The sequence below is a fragment of the Bicyclus anynana genome, chromosome 4 (genome assembly GCF_947172395.1).
Source record: "Bicyclus anynana chromosome 4, ilBicAnyn1.1, whole genome shotgun sequence".
Lineage (NCBI taxonomy): Eukaryota > Metazoa > Arthropoda > Insecta > Lepidoptera > Nymphalidae > Bicyclus > Bicyclus anynana.
This window is the reverse complement of record NC_069086.1, coordinates 12,224,566-12,242,637: the sequence shown is the minus strand read 5'-3', so window position 1 is coordinate 12,242,637 and position 18,072 is coordinate 12,224,566.

Below are 18,072 nucleotides of genomic sequence, written 5' to 3'. Positions count from 1 at the left end.
GTGTTAAGACTGCCAATCCGCATTGGGCCAGCGTGGTGGGCTATTGGCCTAACCCCTCTCATTCGGAGAGGAGACTCGAGCTCAGCAGTGAGCCGAATATGGGTTGATGATGATAGAGGCATACTCGTAGAATGGTCTCGCGAAATATGACTGACGTCGATACTCGTATAACCTAATGCGTAAATACTAACACGAGTGACGTAGCTAAGTCCATTATCCATTATGTTATATTCTCCAGGGATCACGTATCAAGCTTCGTGGAAGCTTTCAGTGTAAAAGAAAGTAACAAAATATTTTCCACGCTTAAAACGTTGGCATTCGTGTGAGATAAAGCTGTTACACAAAAAATTCTGTTAAAATGCCATTGCAAAGTTTTGAAACAATTTATGTTCGTATTTTTCTACGTAATTAATTAAATTGACATAACAATAAGAAGTCTGATACGAGTTAAACATATATTTTAAAATTGTTTGCAAAATTATCTACGACCGATCACGAACGTCACAAAAGAAATCTGTCGTAACTTATCTTTTGCGTCCAGTTCCGGAAGTCCTGGGTGCCAGTTCACCTGGTCTTAGTACGCTATTAATAAACTAACCTAACTTATCCTAATTGAGACTGTAAAGCTAGTTATTTGAATTAAATAATAACGACTCACACAGAAAGTCCAGAAATTTCTTTATTATTCAGTTATCTCTTTATATTACAAGAAACTAAGATAAATTACATACATTTCAAGCGCGTGATCTTTACCTCGTTTCACGGAGGAAAGAAGGTGTTAGTGAGTTTGTGATGTTCTAGAGATTTGGATTTACTGAAACGATTTTGAAATTTTTATTTATGACTTTCCAGTATCCTAGGCTATATTTTATTCCCGTGTTCCCTCGGGGCGACAACTACGCGAGTAAAACCGCAGGCGTCTGGTAAAATACGGCTGATGTCCGTCCGGAACATTGATTCGATGGCAAGCTATGAAATTTCTCGAGATATGTCAGTCAACCAAGCTATCCCAAATACCTATTATTAATTCAAATAATAACATTATTAACAGTGGATATGATTTTTTGGTTTGGTTCGGTTGGTACGAATCCGGTCTGGGGCATGCACTTTTCAATTATGTGCATTTTTTTAAGAAATTAAATATCACTTGTCTCAAACGGTGAAGGAAAAACATTGTCAGGAAACCTGCATACCTGCGCATTTTGTTAGTTCTCTACGTGTGTGAAGTCTGCCAATTCGCATTGGGCCAGCGTGGTGGACTGAGGCCTAATCCCTCTTATTCTGAGGACTCGTGTTCAATAGTGAGCCGAATACGGGTTGTAATGATGATGATAAAAGGGCATGATTTGCTAAAGCGTTTTTTATATTCTGTGGGTATGACTGCAAAGTATAACACTTATTATAAAAGACAGCGGAGGTACAATTCACATATTATTTGATGTTGCTCTATTATTAGGCTCAGGCGATTTTATCGTAAAAATACGGTTGATATCGGTTTGAAAATCTAATGAAATTTTTATTGTACGATCTAGTTTCCTCTACTATAAAAAATAATATTTCCCACGTCAGTAATAGTCAGTTTTGTAATAACACTCGTCTCTGAGTATCTAGCGACGCCTTCGTTGCGGGTTCTAGTTAGGTAGTTTTGTAAAACGGTCTTCTCTATGGCCCGGGAAGGCTTACGTTCGTGAGCATTCGGCCTTTATTATCCAGTAATATCCAGTCAAGTAATACTTTCAAGGGATTTAACGTTTCGCTATGATTGCTTTTATTTCCACATTGGATAGTGTTTGCGAAAATGTTATTATCGTATTGTTTGCAGTTTCTACCTTCAATAACACCTACATTTAGTACGAATTAGTCACGTCGATGATATCGAAATCGAATTAAGATTACTCTACGATATCATTTATTACTGAGTAGTCAAGGTCACCTGTCAGATGTACAGACAGAAGATGGACCGAAAGAGTACTGAAATAGCCTGGTCCAATAGGCAAAAAAGCGAGAGGCCGTCCAGCTGCTAGATGGGCAAATTAAATAGAGAAACAACATAAGTAAAATGATAAGCTGCGACAACATAAGTGAAATGCAGCTAAAGACAGGAAAAAGTGGAAATCTTTCGAAGAGGCTTTTTAAGGGCACTAGGTACATATAGTGCCCTTAAAAAGCTTAAAAAAACACGTTAAAATTAAAAATTTAAAATATAAAAAACAATTATACTTATACGTAAATGTACTTAGTATTTACGATGTTTTTAGTTTTTTATGGAATCTAATAAAGCTTTATTATTTCTCGGGACAAGGTCCTAGGACTAAGTCCCAGCTTAAATTATTTTAAAGTTTTGTTGTAATTTGTGACTTTGGTCGCAGCTACGGCCTCAATTTGAGGGCTTAAGCAATCTGTGGTGGATATGGCTCTAGACTTATACCTACAATATGCGCGATCACAAAGATTACTGTTTACAATTTTCAAGTATCAGTCTGTTTATTTTAAAATAAAAAATATCTTTATATTGAAGAACGAAACTCACGGTTACGGTGATCGTTATCGCCAATACATGAACTCGCACTAAGGCTACAGGCTGCAAAAATGTAAAGTAAAACCGTCTTAAGAAAGGGGAAAACGGGAAAAGCCGTGTACATAATATTTATAGCGTTGTTTTGACAGCGGACCACGATAACGCGATATTTTCCCTCTATTCGCAAATTTCACTCACGTGCGGTGCGGGCCCTCCCTGTCTAATGGATGGGGATATTATAAAAATATTACTCTATACCCGTCCAACCAATTCCGATAGCAGAAAATCGATAATCTATGAAGACTTCAACTTTTCAACACAATACTTGAGTTTTACTAACACGTCTCCACATAGAGAAGATGAAGTTCATCATTATCCGCCTATTATTATGGCCCACCAAGCCAGGCCACCTAATAAGAGAGGGGATATGGAGTATAGACCCACCATGTTAGGATTCGAGCCCGGGGCTTCGTGATCGAAAATCACATAGGTTAACCACTGGACCAAGAAGGAAGTATAAAGAGACAAGTTTTATATTTAAAATTACAACAAAATAGGCTCGAGTAAATCTTCAATTTGCTATACTTGTAAACCAAAAGGCGTGTGGTGTGGTGGTGTTTTCATCCTCCTCCTAACAAGTTAGCCCGCTTCCATCTTAGACTGCATCAGGTGAGATTGTAGTCAAGGGCTAACTTGTAAAGAATAAAAAAAAAAAAAATTGACGCAATACTTACATCAATAAACGCAATGCATTTACGATCGCTTTTGCTTTAGCTTTTATTCAGGCGTTAACTTTGAAAATTGAACAAGTTGCAATAAACTAGTAAAATATAAATCAATTCTGTGTTTGCAGCTCCATCGTTCACCGAGAATAGATCGCTCATCGACGTCTAGGCTAGACATTTCATTCTTTGTTCTGTACTTGTGTAGTCATGAGTATACCAAAGCCTACTTCACGATACGATGTTTGAAACTAAGAAGTATTTGATGGGCTCTTCAGTTCAAATAGGACCCGAATATGGCAGAGTTTATTGCGTTATTTATTTATTTCTTTTACGTAGATTCATTAATAAAATCTATTGACTAATTAAATATATTATTCGCAGTATCATTCTGCAATAAATAAGTATAAAATATACGCATTGCTTTTTGAAATTGGAAGGATCAATTTAATTTAATGAAAAAATTATTACTTTACTAAAATATATCAAAATCTGTTTTAAGGATTAGCCGTGAAAAGGTCAGACAGACAGACTTACTTTCGTATTTATAATATTAGTCTGGGTAATGTATTACTTACCTTCCTATATTATAGCAATTATTTACTAAGAGAATTTGCTATTGCACTGATCAACCGTTTCCACGTTTATACATATACACATTGACTCAGACACGGATTCTGTTCTGTGCATTCAGATATATCAATTAAGGCATTAGTATCATGTCTTTTAACTTCTTACTTTAACGTCAATTTTTGCCAGACTGCTCATTAATCGCACGACTGTTGATTCTTGAGTAAGCTCGAAATAAGCATGCTCATTATTAGCAATGTTGCGATACACATGCTAATAAGTAGCAACTGCTCAATAGAAGCAAACTTTCGTGCTTGAAATGAGCAAGTGTAATAGTAGCTTATGTATGTGGCACGTCATACATACCATAAACAATCAGTTTTTGACATATGACATTGAATTTGTCAGAATTGTGCTAGTGACAGCTATATCAATTTTTAAAATCGCACTCGGTAAAATAATAAAAGGCAGGGACAAACTTTCTTAATTTCGTGCAAAGAATGATCTACCAAAACTACGTGTCTAGTGTCTACGTTTTTTAAAAGTACTTACTAGGTACCTTTCTCTAAAAGACATCATTTCACATTGTTTCATATTCGTATGTAGTAAGAAAATAGCTGAAAGTTTGATATAATATTCAATTATTCATGAAAAGTCGTATAACGTTGACAATATAGCGAGCACAGCGCGTCGTTCCTTGCTGAAGTTGAGGTATTTAGGCAAATGAATCTTCTTCTCAGAATTAATTTCATATGTATTTATTCCACAAGGTTTCTTCCATATCTTAAGGGAATACATTACTAAGAAAATTATCCAATACGAAGAAAAATAAACCACGTACACGTAGCTATAAAAGTGGAAAAACGTATCAGCCGACGGACGTCCACTGCTGGATATAGGCCTTTTTTTTGGGACTTCCAAACATCACGATACTGAGCTACCTGCAGCGATCCAGCGAATCCCTGCGACTCGCTTGATGTCGTCAGTCCACCTAGTGGGGGGTCGACCAACACTGCGCTTACTTGTGCGGGGTCGCCATTCCAGCACTTTGGGACCCCAACGTCCATCGGCTCTTCGAGCTATGTGCCCCGTCCATTATCACTTCAGTTTCGAAACTCATTGAGCTATGTCGGTGACTTTGGTTCCTCTGCGGAGTTCCTCATTTCTGATCCGATCACGCAGAGATACTCCTAACATAGCTCGTTCCATCGCCCGCTGTGTGACTCTGAGCCTTCTTATGAGGCCCATAGTTAGCGACCAAGTCTCGGAACCATAGGTCATCACTGCGACATGCACTGTTCGAAGACTTTTGTCTTCAGACACTGAGGAATTTCAAAAAGAGTGGACCTTGATTATTTATGTTTTGTAAATAAGATTTAAGTTATAACACATAGTTAAAAAGTTACAAAATGTATTTCAAACATAAAACATGTTAAAGGAGGTTCTTAGGTATGTGATTTATTATGACTTGCATAATTATTACCTGTTTATCAGTCTTTATTTATTGATAAAGTAATAAAACTGTTTGTGGAATGTCGTAAAAGGTCTTCAAATGATGTAGGTATAGCGCCATTATGTACCGAGTACCCACATATACAAAGAATAAATTACATTATTATCTGTACTTCTCGAAAATTAAAATTGATTCTGATTGGAATACGATGGGAAACTTAGTTTAACTTATCCTTTAACTATTCAAATCATGCCCAAGTTTCCTTCTTGCCTCGGCATAGTGGCTAGAATACTGGCTACATTTCCACGTTGTCTTTTTTCCCAGGCTGTCCTTTTTGCAAAAAAGTGGGGCAGCCCTACTGTCACCAGATTTTGAAATTAACAAGTCTATATTAATATTATAAAGCTGAAGAGTTTGTTTGTTTGTTTTAATGCGCTAATCTCAAGAACTACTGGTCCGATTTAAAAAATTCTTTCAGTATTAGATAGCCCATTTATCGAGGAAGGCTATAGAGGCTATGTATTATATCCGTAATCCAACGGGAATCGGAACCACGTGGGTGAAACCGTGAGGCGTCAGCTAGTATTAAGTATAAAGAGGTACAGTTTGTGAGTTTGTGACGATGCTGGGGGTAATCTTTGAATCTATTGACTAAAAAAGAAAGCCGCGTTGTTTGTGAACGTTATAGGCTATATTTGATCCTGGAGGTTCTTCGGGAACGCGAATTATGCGAGCGAAACCGCGAGGCATCTGCTAGTTAATTATAATGAAGACACCTACAACGAATCGTGTAGTCGTTGTACTTAATGAATTGTTGTTAAAGTTATGAATGTTTTCATTGCATTGTGAATATGGAAATTGCGAGAAAATTGCAAATACAAGCTCTGCTCGTGGGAACTGCAGCCAAACCCCGCGCACAAAATGCAAATTGCGTGAGGCACCTTCCACAACAAAATATAACATAGTTTTCATGCTATTTTTTATAAAAATCAGTTGTTTCTGGTAAAACAAAGAACATTTTGGTATTAAAAATCTTGTTACTATTTCATTCTAAACTATATGTAGCTGTGCCCCGCGGTTTCACCAGCGCAAATATCTGTGGAAATTATATGATAAAAAGCCTATTGTGCTTTCATTATCATCATCATTATCAGCCAATGGACGTCCACTGCTGGACATAGGCCTCTTGCATGGGCCTCCAAGTATAACGATCTCGAGCCGCCAACATCCAGCGGTTTCCTGCAATCCGCTATTGTGCTTTGGCATACTATAATAATCAATCTGTATGCTGATTAGAATATATCACATTTTTTTATCACGCCACGTGGCTTAATCCGCGTAGTTCCCTTTAGTTATCATAGGAATACGTGGATAAAATATAGCGTGTAGCACCCGAGGATAGTGTAGCTTCCCAACAGTGAAAACAATTCAAATTGGTTCAGTAGTTTCGGAGCATATTCAATGCAAACAATCAATAAAATCTTTCCACTTCATAATATTAGTATCGATAGTACAGACAAGGCCAGACACAGTGAGGAATTGAGTGTGCATAGTATAGAGGACTGCATTCTGTTTACTGTTTTGAACTCAGAAAAGCATTATTATTCTGCATGTTGCCAGGAGGTTGCCAGGAAGTTTGTTGGTCCATTCTTTTGGTATACCCCTCCCCTGTTGATATCGAGTCATAGAATATGTCATTCCCATACATTTTCAAAACGTTTGTAGAATTAGACTCGATAACTAACATAGCTAGAGCGGCTGAAGTTAATTCACGATGTCGTTCGTCTGAATATTTCCCTGCCAAGTATCTGTCAATGTTCGGTACCTATATCTTATTGCTAGATAATGCTCGCCCCCGCACCGGATGCTTGTCGGAAACTAGCACTCGACGACGCCAATACCATCGCTCTCATATCCGGATTTCAACGACTCAACGAACTCACTCTTACTTGTGTTACATTAGTTAACAAGCGGACGCCCGCAACTTTGTTCTTTGTGGTGGCACCGCCTTCAAAGTGATTAGAAGATAGCACATACGATGTTATTTTTCGCTTTTTTGTTTTGTGATTTTGAAGTCGGTTTAATTTTTTTTTGTTTTTAGTGTGTCCTGGCATTGTGAGCGACATCGCCACAGTACGGGCAAATTCGTTAATTTCATTTTAACACAAAATTACTGAACTGATTTTCATGAAAATTAAATGGGACAAATCTGGAAGTATAATCTTTGTAACAAAAAAAATTAAAATTGATATAGTATGTACGTCTTTGTCAGTAGGGTGGTGACTAGCCACGGCCGAATCCTCCCACCAGCCAGACCTGGACCAATTAAGAAAACCTCAATCGGTCCAGCCGGGGATCGAACCCAGGACCTCCGTCTTGTAAATCCACCCCACCACTGCTCCCCGGAGGTCGTCGAATTATTAAGTTTATTGTAAACAGACAGACAAAAGGATAGGAGCTTAGACCTCCCACGCAGAATAACCCTTATCACTGGGTATGAAAAATAGATTAGAACCTATACTACCTAGTCGTACCTAGACCTACCGGTATACTTAAAATAAAACTTTATCAAAATCGGTCATGCTATTTCGGAGGACTATAGCTATTTAACTATTAAACGAAAATTTTACATTTATGAGCTTTTTCTTTAATAACATACGTGGCACAATACGCTAACGGTGTTTATTCTATTTCCTCATAAGTTTCCGTCCTCAACTTCGTTCACGTGGAATTTATGTTTTCCCCGGAGTTAATGATAGGTGTTTTGTGTGTACAACACGGTAATGTGAGCCAAGTTTAATTCAAATTCATTGATTGTGTCTCAACTAAACTCGTTAATTCGTTAATCGTTAGTTAACGAAGTTAACAATCTAATGAACATTTTTATGTTAACTTAAAAATTTTTACCGGTGATTTTGAAGAAAATCCATTAGCGTGCGTATAAAATTGGAATATTTATTATGTAGTCTTTTATTTAAAGAATATTTGCCATATCTTTTAAATATGACCAATATTCCCATTCCCCTCCAACTAGTCGGGACAGACTGTATTAGGGTACGACAATAAACCAAATGGCCGGGATCGAACCACCACCCTTCGGTGATGAGTCCGACAGTTTATACCGTTGAGCTATTGAGGCTCTAATTTTACATGACTTCAAAAAGGTTCTCAATTTGATTGGTATTTTTTTTTCATGTATGTACACCGATTACTCGAAGACGCCTGGACCGATTTCAAAAATTCTTTTTTTGTTTTATTATATCTTGTTTAGTTTCAAAAAGTATATACCATTTACATAGTCTGGATATTTGAAACGAAATTCTCTTGAGCTTGCCTCCAAAGGAGGTAATCCTTCTTCAGAGACCTACTACGCTAGCGAAAGCCCAAGTAAATCCTCTTCTAAATTTAAATATTCATATATGAGCTAGATATGAAGCGACTTGTTTATCATATGTAACACGATGTGACGCATTTACAAGTCGTCTATCCAAGTTTATTTAATTATTAAGTGTTAAGTTTTAACGTGATAGTATAAAATGCATATTGCAGACACGTTACGTGTAGTGAGCATAAGTATGTATATACAATATTACCGTATGGTATACAAGCTTTGTTTTGAGATAGCTTGGCAGAGCAATCTCCCAACGGAACAACAAAGTTAACGTAGTAAGTTTGCCCTATGCAGTCTAGAGTTGGTATAACACAAATATACTAGGAACACATACACTCGTTCGCTGGTGCAGTATTACGCTTCAGTTTCATGTCATTACTGTCGGTAATTAGACAGTAATTACTGACAAATTCCTTGGTATTGTGAAGCTGAAGTGAAGTTGTTCAGTTGCGGATTGTTAGACTGTGACGTGTAGCAGGGACAGTGATTGTACCATCATTCTGTGGCAGAGGCAACACTTCGAGCAGGTCCCAGGACCTGCGACCCTGAGAGCAGGTTTAAAAGATCCCTTCTAGCCAACACCACCTTCCCTGTCTGACATACTCCCCATACCCACACCACAATAACTACAACACAAAACACTACTGCACAAAAACCACCACCACCAACGCGACCGGCAGCGTGACGGCGTCCACGCTGCCCTCGCATATACCAAAACTGATACCTCCCCTCTACAACAACCCAAACAATGAATGTTAACACCACCCATAATCGAGGAACTTGTAACAATACACTCGGGTGATATTAGGTCGGAGTATATCCGACTAGTGTCGAACCCATACAGGGCCCTTAGTCATGAGCTGGTTCTTGCATCGCGGCATGATCCAAACATTTTGTTTGACCTAATATCACGTGAGTTTTAGCCGTGTTTCATAATCAATTATTATAAATAACACACAGATACACTCGGGTTTGAGGATTTGGTATACAATCACATTATTTAGTTTATTTTATATCACAGGTTACATAGACAACGTAGCTGGTTTGAGAACTGAAATATTTACTAACCAACCTTATCTGATGTGCTGGTTTAGTATTTGTAAAGTTTCTTTGGGTTTGCCCTATACGCCCTCATTGTTATTGTAGGTTCTTAGGCACTAGGTACTTTATGAAGGTACTCGACAGTTTACATATATCCCTTACGTTTATATGGTTGAGTAAATCCAAAGATCCCCTCTTCGGCTCCTGTACTATATAAGACGCACCTGACATATCACAGACATAGATATTTCACTAGCGGCTACGTAAAGCAACTCTGTGTTAAGCTAGGAAGGTTGCAAGACGTCGACACAGCGTCAAATATCCAGCGTTCACTAATGTAGTTACGTGAATTGTCTCTACACTGCTTCTTTAAATTAATAAAAAATAAACATTTTTAAATTTTGGAAAGGTAAGACATTTTGATAAAGTTCCAAGAAAAATAAATTGCACTTATGAAGCCCTTATTTTTGTTATTTTTCAGAATGATGGATACTTTAAATTTAATTTTGTATTCATTAGCTGTGTATCTGATATGGAAATGTGTATTTAATATGCCAGATTATATAATTTATTACGCCAAATACAGTTTCTATGCTATCTATATACAGATTATTTCTGCACTGTTAATACCTGTTATGCTTTTAAGTCCAAGAAATCTCAGGAACGAATAGTAAGTAAATCTTAAATATTCTACGTCTTTCGATATTTTAAAATTGAAATCTCAATTCCTGTTAATTTTTCTATTATATTACATTTTATTAACTAGCCCACAACTTCATGCGTGAGAACATTCGTGTAAGCTTTAATTTCATTACATTCTATTTTTAACTTAACTTAACCTATTACATTTTATTTTTTAACGATAATCCAATACCACTTATCGTGGATATATCTTGAAAAAAAAGCTTTTATTAATAAATTCAACCTCTATATAAACCCACTGGGGTAAAAATATTTACAATTCTTGAAACCAAAATCTACCATTTTTTTTAAATAAAGAAATAACTTGAATAATGGCTTAAATTTTTAGACCTTTCAACCTTTTCTAGGTTGAAATTTTAAAATTTAACTATATTATATTTTATATTTATCTCATGATTATGCAAAAAATTCCTGTATCCCTTTTATATATATTTTCGCAAAAGATCCAACTTATCAGTATACCAAAATTAATTTCAGTCGGTTCAGTGGTTAAGCTGTGAAAAGATAACAGACAGATAGACAGACTCGCGTTTATAACATGAGTATAGGTTTTTCATCACTGATTTACTTGAATTTACTGAAAAAATAATCTGATAAGTTGGAGGTGTATGCCCCGGATTCGAACCTTCACCTTCCGAAGACAGGGGATATCGGCTCTTGTATTGATATGTATGGATCATAAAACATAAATCACCAAGCTACGTATTAGATAGTCGAGTGTTATTAGGCATCGTATGGCACCCAGTTATAACAAATTAAATAATATTATTTTCTGTTTTAATTTAACTAATCCTAAAAGTTTACTTATTAAAAATACCGCAATTTAATTATAGTTTCGATCTTACGAGTATCTACATACTTTACACACGTCGAGTTATCAAATCTTGAGGGCCTAGAAAGCTATCCCGTCTATTTTTTCGATGGTATCTGTCTGACATGTGTGTCAGACATATAGCACATTTTTGGCTGGTGGGAGGTTTCGGCCGTGGCTAGTTACCACCCTACCGACAAGGACGAATCGCCAAGCGATTTAGCGCTCCGGTACGATGTCGTGTATCATCTCGGGATTCACACGATTCCAAAAGAGTTTGGATCGTGCCGCGTGGGTTTGAAACTAGTCGGGCATACTCCGACGTTGTATCACGTGAGTTAGAGGGTTCATTTACACGAGCAGCAACGACTACCGACGACTGCAGTCGGCTGCAGTCGATGACGCCTCGACGGCAGTCGGCAGTTGCCGACTACAGTCAACGGCAATCGACTGCAGTCGCTGACGTCTACCGTTGACTGCCGAAGTAGTTTAATTTGTAAAATGATGAAACTAAAGATGTTTCCTAATTGCACTCTACTAAACTAATACTAATTTACTGACTAAAATACCTGCTGATGTATATATGTGATGTGTGTAATCAGTCATATTTTTCATGTTCTCAGCATGTTCGCAAAATGTATGCTCCCTGTCTCGAAGGTGATAGGAATATCATGGAAACTAAGAAATGAAAAAGTTCTTGCAGGTAAAACGAGTGCTGTGCTCATAGGAAACCACCAGTCCTATCTTGATATTTTAGGTAATGTAATTTTTTTTTAAACTCATTATATAGCGTGTTTGGTCTGGTATGACAGGGGAGTCCATGATGCCAGACATGTATTCACTAGAGCATCGCGGGGACCTATTAAGTTTGGTAGTTTAGATGATATGAAATATAACAGAAAATAGCCTTATCACCACATTACAAATAGTCAGATTTTAGATATTTATTAACGCACTTTACCTTTATCTGACGTGCTAGTTAAGTATATTTGAAATTGGTTTATTATTGGGTAGCATTAAACATACTCACCAATATGGACTTATACTTGGTGAAGGTACTCAACAACATGTAAGATATCCCCTTTACGTTCATCTGTGATGCTCGGATAAATCCAAGAACCCCCTCTTCAGCTCCTTTACTTACTTTACTTAACTTGCTTGTAGACGTAGACATACAAATTTTATATCTGCTGAAATCCATCTTCAATGATTCTTCAAACATATTGTTTCACCAATACGACTTACCTAATATAAAATTTTATGTTTTAGGTGTCTTTCACTTTAACCACATGACCAAGCGAATAGCGTTTGTAAACAAGAAAGAAGTATTCTACTATTTTCCATTGGGTTTGGCTTCATATCTAATGGGATGCCTTTTTCTCGATAGAGAAAATCCTAGAGACGCTTACAATACACTAAAAGTTTCTGGTGGTGAATTGTTTAAAAACAAGGTATATTTTGTTTCCTGATTTTGATGGACTGGCTTGCTTAATCGAATTGAATGTGAAAATTTTGGTGGTGGGAGGCTTCGGCCATGGCTAGTTACCACCCTACCGAACCAAAGACGTACCACCAAGTGATTTAGCGTTCCGGTACGATATCGTGTAGAAACCGCAAGGAGTTTGGATTTTCATCCTACTCCTAACAAGTTAGCCCGCTTCCATCTTAGATTGCATCATCACTTACCATCAGGTGAGAAATTATTGTAAAGATGTATAAATGTAAATTTTAAATGGTAAAGATGTAAATTTTAATTTGTCATTTGAATCATTAAATACTTTATAAATAATTTGCATGCCAAATTGGCAAGATTCATTTACCATCTACATCTACCGACCACCTGTATACATATATATAATTCATGTATCTGCAAATAAATAAATTGATTTATTGATTGAGATTGATTTAAAAGTGTTCCGTATTCAAAGGGTACAAAATATCCTCGGTAACAGCATCTAGCAACCTTGGTGTACTCTGTGAGTGAAAAAGGCGATGTGTCCCCAAAATTTATGTTCATTTGTCTGGCTAAAAATCGAGAGGCTGTGCCGACTTAGGTAATTTTGGTTTTGAAATGTTTGTTGTAGTCCAGGGAAGAGCTAAACTGTAAGAAAATATGGAAAAATTGGGGATTAGGTTCGGGGTAAAGGTAGGGTAGGGTAGGGATATATAAAAGAGGAATATCGTACCATGCATTGTTTTGTTATATCTTGGAGGGATAGGCAGCGATTTCGATGAAAGCTTCCAGGCGACTTGACTTTTTCCTACACTTTTAACAGTTATTATCGACATATTTAAACCGAAATATGAATAGATAATAACTTTGGCGATTTATACACGTAAACCTTCGTCATAAACCAATAAGTCTATTAGTGTAAGCCTCATGAAAATGAGTCCAGTAATTTATAAGTTTATCGTAAACAGACAGACATACTTTGTTTTAAATATAGACTATCTGACTCAGAAAACGTTCGGCGAAAATCCGCATCGAAATCGGTCCATCCTTTTGAGACCTACGACGCACACATACAGACGGATGTCGACGTCAAACTTATAACATCTCCCTTTTTTCGTCGGGGCTATAAATCAATATTATTACTATTTAAATATTATATTAGTGATAAATAATATTTTCATATACCTACGACCGAGACATTGTGTTTTATCTTTTTTTTTATTATTTACAAGTTAGTCCTTGACTACAATCTTACCTGATCGTAAGTGTTAATGCAATCTGAGATGGAACGGGCGAACGTAGGAGGAGAATGAAAATCCACACCTCTTTCTGCTTCTACATGACATTGTATCGGAACGCTAAATCGTTTGGCGGTCTTTGCTGGTATGATGGTAACTAGCCACCGTCGAAGCCTCCCGCCAGGCAGACATGGACTAATTAAGAAAAGCTCAATTGGTCCAGCCGGAGATAGAACCCAGGACCTCCGTCGTGTAAATCCACTGCACCAAGGATACCGTGTGCTTACCTAGTTTTATAAAAACCTTAGAACATGATAACGAATACAAATATCACGTTGCAGTACAAAATTGCGATGTATGCAGAAGGAACGAGGAATAAGAATAACAAAATGCGACCCTTTAAAAATGGTCCTTTCTTCTTGGCCATCACTTATCAAGTTCCTATTATACCAGTAGTTACATCCCCATACTTATTTTTGGACTCAGAAAAACGCGTTTTTAGGAAAGGTAAGAACCTATATCCTTCCCCCTATAGACCTACCTATAGACTCCCTTTCTACGATCGCTAACGCATCGAAAACTAGAAAGATGTATGGGAATGACATTTACTATCGACAGGTCACGTGATCAAGATCTGTCATTCCCATACATTTTTCTAGTTTTTGAAGCGTTTGCGATCGTAGAAAGAAAATCGACGTGGCATTTGGCTAGTGAGGCTGGACTTTGCTCGGAGTTTTTCTTTGTGCCACGCGATGGACCCGGCCCGGCACCCGCACAATGAATCCATGGATTGCTAAGATATTCGTCTCACTCTCTTGGTTGTTAATAATTTGATGTTATTTATATTGAAAAGGCATATTTGTATAATTGGGTATATTACGAGTACTCCTCTTACTCATTTTTTGAGAGGGAGTACTGGGCCCAGTTTGCCCAGAAGTGAGATGTACACGTGGTAGAATAGTAGATAGAAACTATGCTTCTGTTAGATGAAGGGACATTTGTCATTCAATCTCGCAAAAACTACTGGACATAATTGAATGCAAAAATATTGAATATTTTAGGTATAGTAGGTTATGACTACTTTTTATTTTTAAAAGCTACAGTTCCTAAAGGATAGCAAAAAAATTACAATGTAGTGCGCGTATCAAAGAGCTAGTTAAACGAGCATGTTTACCAAAATTCAAGAGTTCAAAATTCAAGACAATCAATTAATTATTTTTTTTGGAATGTTTGTCCATTCTTTGTATTTTTTTAAAATTTATGGAGCTTCATTCAGATTTATACATGAAGAGCTCAGGTATTTATATCGGTGTGACAATTGGATAAGGATGTAATACTTAAGTGTGATATTTTTATTATTTTCGTGTAACATATTTTTTTGTCGGCAACGGTATACTTAGGAAAGTAATTAGTAACATAATATTAAGTATTAATAAGTAAAAACAGCAATGTTTAATTTACATAATAATAAAATAATTATAATGATTTGAAAGCGAAATTACCAAAAAGTATCCAACCAACCAGAAGATTATGGTTAAGATTTGTACCTAACCATGTTAAAATTCCGATTTCAAATAAATTTTTATTTCATTTTCAGGTCCAGCAATAATTCAATGTCTAGATCCCGTCCCTACTAAGGGGTTGACGATGGATGATTTACCACGACTAAAGGAGAGCATTCAGAAAAAGATGCAAGAGACCTACGACGAACTGGGCAAAGAATTAGCTGCTACACAGAAACTTCATGAAGATATTAATTAATAAGTTTTTTAACTAATGTTTTAGTATCGTATAAAAGTGAAGCGTTATATAATGTTTGTAATGTTCGAAGCTGTAATAAAATAACTTTCCCAGGAACTAAAAAATAAGCTAGCGAATACCTAATTAAGATCATTTTTAAATGGAATATGATATAATTTTATATATCAATATATAAGTCGGGTCTAAAGGCATAATTAATCTGAGCCACGTTTTTTTTTCTTTGTAAGACCGTGATTTTGCTAAGAAAAAGATTTAAAGCTGACCCAAATACAGGGTCACTCCTAGTGATCGATTATAATTTTCATGTATCGCCATTTCTTGTTGATATTATAATAGTAAATCAGTAACGAATTTTTACGAACCACTACATACAAAATAGATATAATATATTCTATCTATAATATAATAGATAATTAAAATATAATAGATAATATCTGTGTAGCGATAATAATTAATTAATTTAAGCAGCATTGCTAATACCAATTTTCCTTTTTCCCTACAAATTCAAGCAAAATGGAAAGTAAATATCTCAAGTCTCAACGCTCCACTTAAAACATTAATTATTAAAAATATATTATAAGGAAGTAACAAAATTAAAAGTAACAAAGTGCTTTTAGTATGATATTATTATAAATACATTATATATTTTTATTTGGATATTCCTCATCAATCACCCTGATCTTATTAAGTATTTTTTATAGATAGATAGGTGAAAAAATCCTCCCCGCATAGAACCAATAGCTACATTTTTTAAATGAATATTCGCCATATCTTTTACATATGACCAATATTCCCGTTCCATCCAATTTGTCTGAAAAGATTGTATTAGGAGTGGATACGACAATAGTTCAGCAGACGGGGATTGAAACACCACCTCTCGGTGATGAGGTCGCTTTACCGTTGAGCTATTGACGCGTTTACAACGCTGGTTAGGAGATGTGTAATTAAAATTCATTATCAACCCATATTCGGCTCACTGTTGAGCTCGAGTCTCCTCTCAGAATGAAAGGGGTTAGGTCAATAGTCCACCGGATTGGCAGACTTCACACACGCAGATAATAAGAAAATTCTCTGGCATGCAGATTTCCTCACGATGTTTTTTCTTCACCGTTTGAGACAAGTGATACTTAATTTCTTAAAATGCACACAACTGAAAAGCTAGAGGTGCATGCCCCGGACCGGCTTCGTACACACAACCTCGGAGTCGGAGGAGAGGTTTTATCCATTGGGCTCTCACGGCTCAGTGTAATTACTTACAATTCTGCCTCTAAATCGATTTCAATGTTTTCGGTCATTTTCGGTCGATCAAATAAACAGTGATAATGGGAAACGACAAAAACTTAACTTACAATAATGTTTAAAAGGCTCTTGATATTAGAACACTTCGCAGCGTTCTAGATGGCGACTTCGAATTCAATTACTTTTATTGTTTGTTTAACGTAGAGCTGAAATTGCTTTCCCATGTTTTCTCGAAGTTATTCGATATTGATTATATTAGTAACTAGCTCTTGACTTGAGGGACACATAGCGAAATGTGTTTGTGGTATACAAATAATCAACTTTAGTTATACTGAATCTTATTTCCCGTAGGATGTTTTGAAGGCAAGGCAAGGCAAGTCAATAAAATCGCGGTCTTTTTAGCCTCCGACGCAAAAAGAGGGGTGTTATAAGTTTGACGAGTCAGTCTGTCTGTAGCACCATAGCTCCTGAAGGGATGAAATCCAATTGTTTATATTGAAGAGAACTAAACAATTGTCTTTGATCCGGCTCACATATTATGATGATAGAAAGAATTTCTGGCATAAAAATATTTTTATTATATTTAGGATTTCCATCTTTAATCTAGATAATTTAATGACCTTCGGGGGTTTTCAGGGGGTTTTCAAAATTTGCAATTTTTCGTATTGTTAAAATGCGTGTATATAACACAGTGTAAAACTTCATTGAATGACAACATAGAATCTCGATATTTGGTTGGTTTGCTTAATAGGGTTTTTCCACCATGATATTAATTGCCTAATAGGTTTTGTCAAGTTTCCATCATGATATTAATGATGAATAAAAATTGTTTTGAATAAACGAAACGTGGCTACATATTATCTGTTTTAGTATTAAATTTCCCATAGGCGTATAACTTTGAAACTGTGAAACTAGTGTTATGGAAAAGTGGTCTGGGTTCTCAAACAGACGTGTTCCAACTTCGAAAATCAAATTTTCAATGCACGCAGTCATATGCATATTAGATACCGGTTGGAAATATCCGGTGACTTCATCCGGTTGTTTGTTAACCGAAAACAGTGACTGAAATAGTTTCTCAATTTCATGCATATTTTTTTAAATACAATACATATATTTTTTTTTAATTCCTTAACGCTACCGCCAGTTTTTCTCTCTACCACGCGATGGACCAGG